Raw genomic sequence first — 10,768 nt, forward strand, 5'->3', positions numbered from 1 at the left:
TATTTCTTGTGTTTTTTTCTCCCCTTTTCGAATATATTAGCTGAAAATTGAAAGAAGACTGGATAGTGGTGCTATAGTCATTTTAAAAACTAAAACACATTGGAGTTCTTAAAAATTTTGTGGGGATTAAGAAAATGGGCAATTATTTTTGGTTTATTAGATACATGTAATTACATGTTGAATAATAAGATTGGACGGTAGCACTATACAAAAGACAAGTCGAGTGGTTGGCTATAATGGGCTTAAAGTCCATTTTATGCTGCAGACGCTCCTCTTCCCGATCTCCAATGAAAAGCATATATAGTTAGATAGAGATTAATATTCAAGCATGGGTCCACTCTTAGGAGATGCCACCATCCATTTCCAATGCCTAGGCTTAATTCAAAACATTTGAATTTTTCTTCTCACTTCTAATGGGATTTCTATGACTTTCTTGCTAGGTTAGTTCTCCCTATGGAAACTTGAAGATTCATGAATATTGAACTCAAATTTCAACCATAAAAGAGACATTCACATAGATTCAGAATGTCTTTCTTAACTATTGGACATACAACCTTTTAGTCCGCTTATTGGACGACAATAAACCGTTTAATGCAGTCTCCTTCTTGATAAATTAAAATCTTATTGGGAATATGCATTTTCTTTGAAGCATAATAAATTAGGAATGACCAAAATAATCTTCTTTGCACCAACATATAATAAAAGGAAAAATCTAGTTGTAAGCGATTCTGCGTACTAATACGTGCACTCATTCAATATGATTGGTCAAAAAATAGACTTTATTGAAAACAGTGCTAATTTAAATTTAGAATATAAAGACAATAATATTAATACGCAGATTAGTACGCAAACTTGTTTGTATATAGCAAAACTCATAATAAAAAGTAGTCTTCTCTACTGAAACTTACTAAGCAATATACACTTCTGTAGTTAAATTTGGTACAAATTTTATAGCCACAATTATGACTTACGAGAACATGCAAGTGGCTACCTTCCGGGCTTTTCAGTTCATCCACTAATCACCCATTATGGCATTTTTGTGCTTGGATTTAGGACACAAATCTCAAAAAATAAGGATTTGGTACAAGGTATGTTTATCAATCATATCGACTTTTATTGAGCAGATTAATAAAGCATGATTGGAGAGATTAGATAGATGGCTTCCATTTGTGCAACCTAAAGCGTTCTAGCCACTCCATTATTTCATCATTGGGGATACTGATTTTGGGAGTAACTAAGTAGAAATTATTATTAGCCAAGCCCATATGACTGACAAATGGTTTTAATGATTATGAAAAAAACATTCATAAACCCTAATATATCATGATTTTTTCACTTTTACTGTTTTAGCTAAATTTAAAAAGAAAACAAAAATTACTTTTTTATCACCTCTTTGTACATAACTGTTGTTAACAGCATATTTAGAAACAACAATCTTATATATCTTTCAGAATTCTACTCAATATATCATGATTGTTAACAGCATAAGAGTTGCTTAATCAGTGAAGACTTGATCTAGCTGCAACTTATAAACATGATAAAACAAAAAGAAACATTCTATCAAGACCATTCTACTCAACATCCCTACACGCCAAAAAGACCATAGTTAACACGACTCCAACTAACACCAAAGCAAGGCATGAGCCTCTTGAATTTCATTTCATCTAAACACTCGAAGTGAGTGATCTGAGCATGTGAAGTCCCCATCAACCATGAGATTAGCTCCGCTTACATACCTTGCTTCATCGCTTACTAAGAATAGCACAACATTAGCCACATCATCAGTGGTCAATTCTACTCCTTGCAAGTTAGCTTTCCTCCCAGTAAAATCACGAAAACCTGTCATGGCATCCACAGTTCTCTCCTCCTTTGGTAAGTGAGCTAAAGCCAAGCCTGTTAGAACAACATAAGGAGAAACACAGTTATCACGTATCCCATGTAGTCCAAGCTCAACTGCAACATTCTTGGTGAGCTCTAAAACATCATGCTTGGACCATGTGTAGGCATGTGGACCGAGCCCTCCTATGGCACTTGCAACACTGCACAGAGAAATTATAGAGCCCTTCTTCAATGGGATCATAATCCGAGTTGCATGTTTTATTCCAAGGAAGACTCCCTTCACGTTTACATCAAATAACTTCTCAAACTCCGATATGTCTGCACTGCGAATATCGGGACACGATTGAACCTGACAAACCAACATTATTGACCATGACATCAAGTGTACCAAATTTACGGATAGTGAAGTCAACTACACGGAAAACATAATCTTCTTTGGTGAAATCACAATGGAAATAACAAGAGTTTGGTTCACCACCAAGGGTATCACAGACATGCTAGCCAAGGTTGTCCTGTAAGTCAACTATACAAACTTTTGCACCATGTTTGTGGAATAGGCGCGCAATGCTCTCTCCAATACCAGTGGCTCCTCCTGTGATCAATGCCACTTTTCTCAATAATCTGAGGGGGAAAACACAATGAAGGTATTATATCCTACAAGGAATCTAATGCAATATGTTAGAATCTATTAAGAGATTAATTATTAAGACCACTGATGGAGCTTCCGATCTGAGTTAAGACTCATAATCCTCTCACCCCTCGTAAAGTGAAAAACAAAAACATTATTATTGAAATGAAGCAAATTGTTTTTGAGAATTTACTTCACTCACTTGATTTCGGAAAACAAGTGTGGCTTTCCTAGGGAAATTGGTTTCCTGATATGGGTAGATTGTTCATATTTAGGATATCATTAAGTTGGAGAAATCAAATACTAAAAGTTAAGTTTGTGACAAGGCCATGGTAGTTGGTACTATAATTGGTGACTACTGGTCGAAGATCTTTCAGAATTAGACTCGAAGGGAATTGCTGAATACAATTGAACAAATATGCTGTCAAAGAATTTGGAAGCAATTCCATTTCTCGCTACTAGTTGAACAAGTGGAGGCAATATAAAACAACAGTTCACACCAAAGCATCAACCACCGTAAAACATGTGTAAATTTAAAGAATATAGATTCTCCAATACAAAGTCCTAAAGAATCTAGATTTATTCAACTCAAAAAAATTCAGCTACAAAATTAAGCATTTCGATGATTCGTAATTTTGCCTAACCTCAAGCATTAGGAACAAGAAAAAGGGGGGAGAGAGAGAGAGAGAGAGAGAGAGAGAGAGAGAGTTGTGCATCAGCTGACATGATCGCTTTTCAATTTACAAACTACAAAAAAAAATCGTAGAGACCAATATGAAATCAAAATCGAGATTTAATTCTCAAGTTACAAAAAGGAAGAACTATGAAAAATAGAATTCCACCATTCAATCAAGTATAAATCAAGATCTAAAACTACGGACAGAGATGAAACCACAATCAGTTTGATGGTAAGGCCAAAAGCTTCAGTCAGAAATTGAACAAAACAAGAGATAACAAGGAGCTGAAAATCAACTGTACCAAGAAAAAAGTAGAACATTTTAGACAAAATGGTAAATCGCATGGAATGAAGTAGAAGAGAAAGGTAGAAAGATGTCTTATTGGTTACCTTTGGCCTGGAAGTGAAAACTCACTACCAAATTTGGCAGCAGACATGATCGGTTGGGAGTGTTTTTTTTTTTTCACTTTTTTCAATACAATTCTGCTACATACAACCGACATTTGTAATCGGCGTGCAACCTGCTAATTTTTCCAAGTCAACATCTATCAGAAATGAAAAAAAAAATTGAGAAATCAACTGAAAGTTGAGAAAGAAGAGATCCGAAAAGCCAACTGAAACTCGTTCTTCAAGTTGAAACTTGGTAAGAAGCATTTTGTGCGTTCGAAAAGCATTTCATTCTTTCCATCTTTCATTTTTCGTTCTTCGAGTGAAATTCGGGAAGAATACATGGGACTGAAACTTTCGTTCACAAATGCCGAAATCCATTTTGACTGAAAGGAAGAAGACCATTTGAGAAGGGAAACGCCCAAACTAGAGGAACAACCAGAAGCACAACAATAGGAAGAAGAAGGAGAAGCACCGTTGTCGTCATCAGAGCAACCACCCATTTGGTTCCCGTTTCCCCATCTGACACCTTTTTCTTTTCTTGCCCAAACTCAATAATCTATAAATAATTGTTGGTGCGGAGGGCAGACCACCTCTTCATCATCCAACATTAATCTACAATCAGTCGGGAGTAATGGAAACTTATGGTTAAGTGCAGAAGCATCAAATACATTGCAGGTCCACAGATGGTGAATTATGCATTTTACTCTTTAACTTCCAGCGAGCTTTCCCATTTTCCGGAAAAAGCATTAATAGGAATATTTCTCACAAAAACCATTTGCCTTCACTGGGTTGTTTTGCAGTGTCACCGTTTGATTTATTTATAGGAGCCCAAAAGTTGAGATGGTGAAGTTTGAGGAATAGACAAAGTTGGGCCCCATGGTTTCTCCCCCATGGAATTGGCTGCCCAGCCAAGGGGTAAATTTACATTCCTCACTCATACATGGAGTTGTTGTTTTTTCTATGAGCTATAAGAAAATTTTTTAAAGATTCCAATCTTAATATTTTCTTACGAATTAATTATGTCTTCCTTTTGTCACTGTCCAGATCGTTACAATCAGAGCCATGCATCGCAAGAAACTAGTTAAGCTCATTTCGGAGTGAGTGAGAGCGACCGAGAAAGGACTTCGATGGTTACACAGGTTAGGGAGAAGGGGACACATGGGCTTAGGGAATTCCAGGAAAAAGCATATGAATGTGAAGGGAAAAAGGAGAAAGGGATGCACGAAAAAGGAAGAAGAAGTTAGTAAGGAGGAAAGACTCAAGTGAAATGGTGTGTTTCATTAAAGATGAAATCCTGAATGCCCACCAGCAATTTTCATCTCCACAACATAAAATAAAACACAGCGTTTCATTTAAATTACGTGGCGGTTACCCGACGTGTGCACAGGCCGGTTGTATCTAGCTTTTCTCAAGAGCGTATATATTAACAAAAATTATGTATACAACCGCTTGTGGCAGCCTATTCCGGCATCGCCATCCTACGTGGCAAAAATTGAAAACGGCGTCGTTTCCAACCATTTCAAACACAATGAAATTTTCTCCTTTCAGTTGGTCTCCCTTTTTGGTTTCGCCCAACATTCTCTCTCTCTCTCTCTCTCTCTCTCTCTCTCTCTCTCTCTCTCTCTCTCTCTCTCTCTCTCCCCCCCCCTTCGTCTTTTCCATTCGTTTTCTCCTTTTGAGAAAGCCGCAACGACACCCTGAAATCCCCTTCCCAGAGCCCCGAAACCCTAACGCACGACCTGCGTCCCCGTTGTGTGAAATCCCCTTCCCACAGAGCCCTGAAACCCTAACCCTAACCCTAACTCGAAACCCACACACAACCTAACCCGTACCCTTCCTAAGTTCAAAACTTCAAACACACTCCATACCCTAACGCACAAAGACAGGTTGTCCCAAGTAAGGTTCCATGTCCATTGTCCTATTTTTTTTTTCTCATTTTTGGCACACATATTTTTTTCAAACAACCCTTAGCTAACCTTAAATTTTTTTCAATTCTTTGAACAACTCAGATATATATTCGGTGGAATCATAGTCTTTGAATAGCTCAATTATATGTCTCGGTAGAGGTGGAATTGATTTTTTTTTTTTTTATAATTCGATGGAATCATAGTTGCTGCAAATAATTATTCATTTGCTTGTTTCGCTGTTGATAGCTATGAGCTAAGTTCTACGAATAATTTTTCTTTTGATTAGTTGGGTGCCATAGCTATTAGGTTGTACTTGATGTTTCAAGATGCACTCAGAATATGTTCAGTTTGGATGTGTTGACTGATTGGTGAACCCTTTGATAATTTTTAATAGACTTTTCATACTTATACACACTACACTCTTATATCCCTTTTCATTATTTTATCTCTGATTGGTGAACATATATCTGAGTGCATCTTGTTTCTCTGTTAGTTCTATGAATAATTTGTTTTATGATTAGTTGGGTGCCAATACTATTAGGTTGTTCTGATGTTTCAAGATGTACTCAGATATATGTTCAATTTGGATGTGTCGACTAATTGGAGAACTCCTTTATGATTTATGACCTACATGGAACCTTGATGGTTTTTGATATGTGTAAAGAAAAATGATTGTTTCTTATTTATAAGTTGTATACATAGAGAATCAATACATACAGAATTATTTGTGAATATGTAATTGTTTTTGCCTTTGCTAATTAAGTTGGTTAGGTTGTGTGGATTATTTTTTACACACAAAAAATAATTTAGGGATTGTAGCAATATTTTGTTAAGGAGTCTACTGCCAAGTTAAAACTTACCTACTTGTTTAAGCTTTTCTTGTGTTCCATATATGACCCAGTGTTGTTTTAATTGGCAAACCGATATCTATAGTTCAGACTTTTTTCTACCCTGTTTTGGCAGCTGTGGAAATATGCAGATCATGTCTAACTGCTGTATTTTTTATTGGTGTTTTTTGAACTTAAGCCTTTTAACTCATATTGGTTAAATTGCTACAACTAGACGTGTAGCATGGACCCTCACACATGGTTATGATTACATAGGCCTTCCTTTTCAACCCTGTTCCTTTCTGACATGAATATACAAAACAGCTTTCAAGAGACTATAATTTTTTTTATCAAAGTTGTTTTGTATATTCTCTCTATTTACAATTTCACGACAAGAATATTTTGGTTCATCTTAGAATGTCGTCGTCGTTATCATCAACAACATTTGGCTCATCCTTTGCTAAACACACTTTGGGCATACCATTCTGCTTCTGTGATGTGAAAGCCATACTAAAATTCTCAAATACTATAAAAAATCTAGGACGACGCTTCTTAGGGTGTCCAAACTACAACATAGAGGTGACTACATCTTTGCTTTACATAATACATTTTTAATATTTAATGATTAATATGTTGTACATCTAACATTTCCTATATTTATATTTGTATGAAATAATTAAGGATTACCATACTATAAGTTTTTCAAGTGGGTAGATAGTAATCAAGTGAATGAGTTCCAACTTCAAGAAAGAACAAATGAACTGTTAAGGAATGAGAGAGAACTCGAGAAGAGACTCGACGATGTCGAAAAGAGAGAGACTGAGCTCAGTAAGAGATCGGATGACATCGAGAAGAGAGAAATGCTGCTATCCAATATAAATGAGGAGGTTCGGAAGAAGAAGTTGGTGCTTGTTGTACGTGAAGCTGAAATGTCGCGTTCACGTGCACTACTATGGGTTTATTGGGCTTTTGTATTTGTATTTGCTTGTTGTATTGGACTCCGTACTTAATGTAAATATATTAAGTTCTTAGGTTCTGCCCAAAGTTGGTGACTAACTTGTAATCTTAAACTCACTTGAAATCTGTTCCTTAGTTTGTTTAAATTTGAATGTAGATCTGCTCGTCCATGTGGATAATGTCACTTGATGTATTTATGTTATCTGATATTGCTCTTGCAGTTTATTTATCCAAATAATAAGATATTATCCTTCCTGTATTCATTGTGGGGTCGTTGTCTTTTGCTTTTGTTTCTTTTACAATGCTGTTTTTATGTCATTTTTGTTGTTAGCAGAAACATATTTAGTTATTCCATGTGATAAGAGGCGAATGTAGGGAGATGTCAACTCCAACGACACTGAAAGGTTGGTGCCCAAGTGCACCGCAATGCCATTTCCTACAGGCAATGAGATGTCGGGACGTGAAGTGACATGCTAAACTGTGTCACACTACGAGAAATAGGGAATGTTTTTGGGATTGTTTTATGATAAATGGTTATCTATTTGAAATATGAATTTGACTGGTTATTTGTCTGAATTTTGAGTTGATTTGTGGAGTTTAAAATCTGCATATGACTGATCATGATATAATAAATTGATCAACACGGAAACAAATAGCCTTTCAAAATTGCAAATGAACATAAACAAATTGCATTAAACATGCAGTTATCGGAGCATTAAATCTGCCTTTCACAAACTGCATTAAGTTGCATTAAATTGCATATGAGCATTAAATCTGCCTTTCACAAACTCCACAAATTGGTTTTCATTAGGCTTCTCTAAGCTTCCAGGCAGTTATCGGAGCATTATACATGCATCACATAGATTTCATTTCCTCTTCTCAAAGCATTACACATATTGCATTACACAAATTGCTTTTCATTCCAAATGAGAGTCAAAATGTAACATAAGTTCCCAAAAAATTGCCGGTGACACAATTTCATTGTATGCCAATGGTTTCCATATTTCTTCCAAAGATGTTTGAAATATTTATTGCTTCAGTCAGCCCCTGAAATAAAGCAGTCGAAGCCCCTTAAACAATGCTTTCTATGAGTAATTCCAAAGATGTCTGAAATATTTCCACCAAAAAGAACCAAAGGGAGATAGATCAGTAGATGAAGAACCTTGAATAAAAGTAATTTTCTGATACTAAAAAAAAAGAGTGGTTTTCTGTTTATTCTATATTCTTACTGTCTTGTAGGAAAAAAAAAATTATAATGAAATGATAAACCAACATAGGAAACTATAAGATGCAACAGTGACAACGAAATTCATCAGGACTTAAAATGCCTATAAATATACTTATAAAAAATTGCCTATCAATATCTATTACAGAAATATGCATTTACTGATAAAAAAGTGCTATAAGGGCTTAAATTCTTGAAAAAGTGTATGGATGAGTGGATATTCTCAAAGAATATGCCAATGAGAAGTTTGTAGAGTTGGATACAATTTATATTTTCATCTTCCTAACATGAAATCATTTAAAACCAAAGTGCATCCAACCCAAATGTGCAATTAATATCACAAACACTCTAGCAATTAATATCTAGACACTTAAGCTAGCATATTCAACCTCTATAACAAATTTTATAATGCATCCAACTCAAAGTGCATTGGTTGTGATCCATCCAACCCAAATTATAGTTGTAAACAAAAAAACCCAATTACTAATGTGGTGTTGATCTTTAGAATTAAATATATCGAAAATACTTAGGATCCACTTACACTTTCTTGACTTTGAAACATTGTTTCTTGGTTTTGGGTTCCATTGATGTCAATAGCTGCGCTTTCTGGAACAGCTTGGTTAGAAGTACTTGTTAAATCACAACCAAATATTAAGGCGTGAAAAATAAAAAAAACCCAATATACCTGGACGCCACCAATATTTGACATATCGATCTCTAGAGTAAGGAATAAATTCCTACATGTTTGTCTTACAACTGGTATATCTCCTCCATCCAGCTATTAATCGAGTAAGAAATAACAAGATACATTAGTGATAGTTGCATTTATAAAATATAAATAAAAACCAGGTATTAAATATCTGCACCTCTTTACATTTTCCATTTCCTGGTACGCTTTTTGTCTTTGCTTTAGCTTTCCGCATGTCATTCTCCATCCTAGATGCTCTCCTCAGAGATGGGGGTCTGTCTTTCCCTCGCACAACACGAGGACTGAGTACTTGCTTAGAACTACCAATTGTGGTTGTGTCCTTTGTCGTACTTTCGATATTGGAACCTGTTTGGGTCATCGATGAGGGTTCTTGATTGGCACTATACAAGTCAATCATCGCATATAACTTAGTAGTTGCATCCTCATTATTAGATTTCGAACTCGCTATATGAGTTATCATCTAATAACATATATTCAGCAGACTTGAATATCTATTACAATCTACGCGCTGCTCCCCCCCGTCATAGTTGTTGTACATCAAGGTGTATCTCCTTTTTATGTTCTTTCTCCATCGATCCAAAATGTACCTATCTGGCAAAGATTTAATCTCGTTACATTTGAATACGGCTAAAATGTGCCGACACAATATGCTCCTCATCTCAAATAAACCACAAGAACACTTTGCAGATGCATCTTCCTCAATAAAGTCCACATAATGCATCACGAGCTTATTGAACTATTCCAAACGAATTTCATCCTCTAGCAAATAGGTATGTACTACACCATCCCTCTTAAGTAATTTTGGATCCATATCGATGATGCTAGTAAATTGCTGCTGAACTTCCTTGAATTTAACATTCGTGCACAAATATTGAAACCTCTTCTCAATCGGAGATCTAGATATGCAAGGAATTATGATATTAAATGTGTGGAAGTCCGCGGCATTTTCATTCTCAATTTTTTTTTTTCAATGCGTTCTCAAATTGGTCGACAAAAGCTTTCATGTTTGTCTTAGCATGAACATAACCGCCAAAGAAGGCATTCATGCTCTCACTCCGCTACGTTGTACACATTCCAGCCCAAAAATACTCATTCAAGAATGCTGGAACCCAATGCTCACGCTCTGTGTATAAACTTTGCAACCACACATTCTCATGCAAGTTGTAGGTAGTAATTAAATGATCACAACATTTCTCAAACTCTTCAACGCTTTGGGTGTCATACACACATTTCATCAGGTCATTTTTCATTCCACTTTTGTATGATCCATAGGAGCCAAGCTTTTCAGGAACTTTCTTCAATATATGCCACAGACAAAATCTATATCGGATTCTGGGAAAAACAATAGCTATTGCATTTTTCATGGCTCTGTCCTGATCAATGATTATAGCTTTCAGAGCTAAACCATCCATGCACTGCAACCAGGTTTGGAATAATCACACAAAGGTCTCGGTATCCTCACTAGAAATCAAGTCTACTCCCAACATAATTAATTGTTCATGGTGGTTTACACCAACAAATGGTACAAAGGGCATCCCATATCTATTCGTCAAGTATGTGGTATCGAATGTGACCACATCCCCAAAATATTTGTAGGATGCTCTACTACA

At 35.9% G+C, this 10,768-nt stretch overlaps 1 pseudogene; it reads right to left on the reverse strand.

The window, feature by feature from the left end:
• Positions 1–1,474: 1,474 nt before the first annotated feature.
• Positions 1,475–3,580, reverse strand: LOC108988815 (annotated as a pseudogene).
• Between the last annotated feature and the right edge of the window lie 7,188 nt (positions 3,581–10,768).

The sequence above is a fragment of the Juglans regia genome, chromosome 5 (genome assembly GCF_001411555.2).
Source record: "Juglans regia cultivar Chandler chromosome 5, Walnut 2.0, whole genome shotgun sequence".
Classification (NCBI taxonomy): domain Eukaryota; kingdom Viridiplantae; phylum Streptophyta; class Magnoliopsida; order Fagales; family Juglandaceae; genus Juglans; species Juglans regia.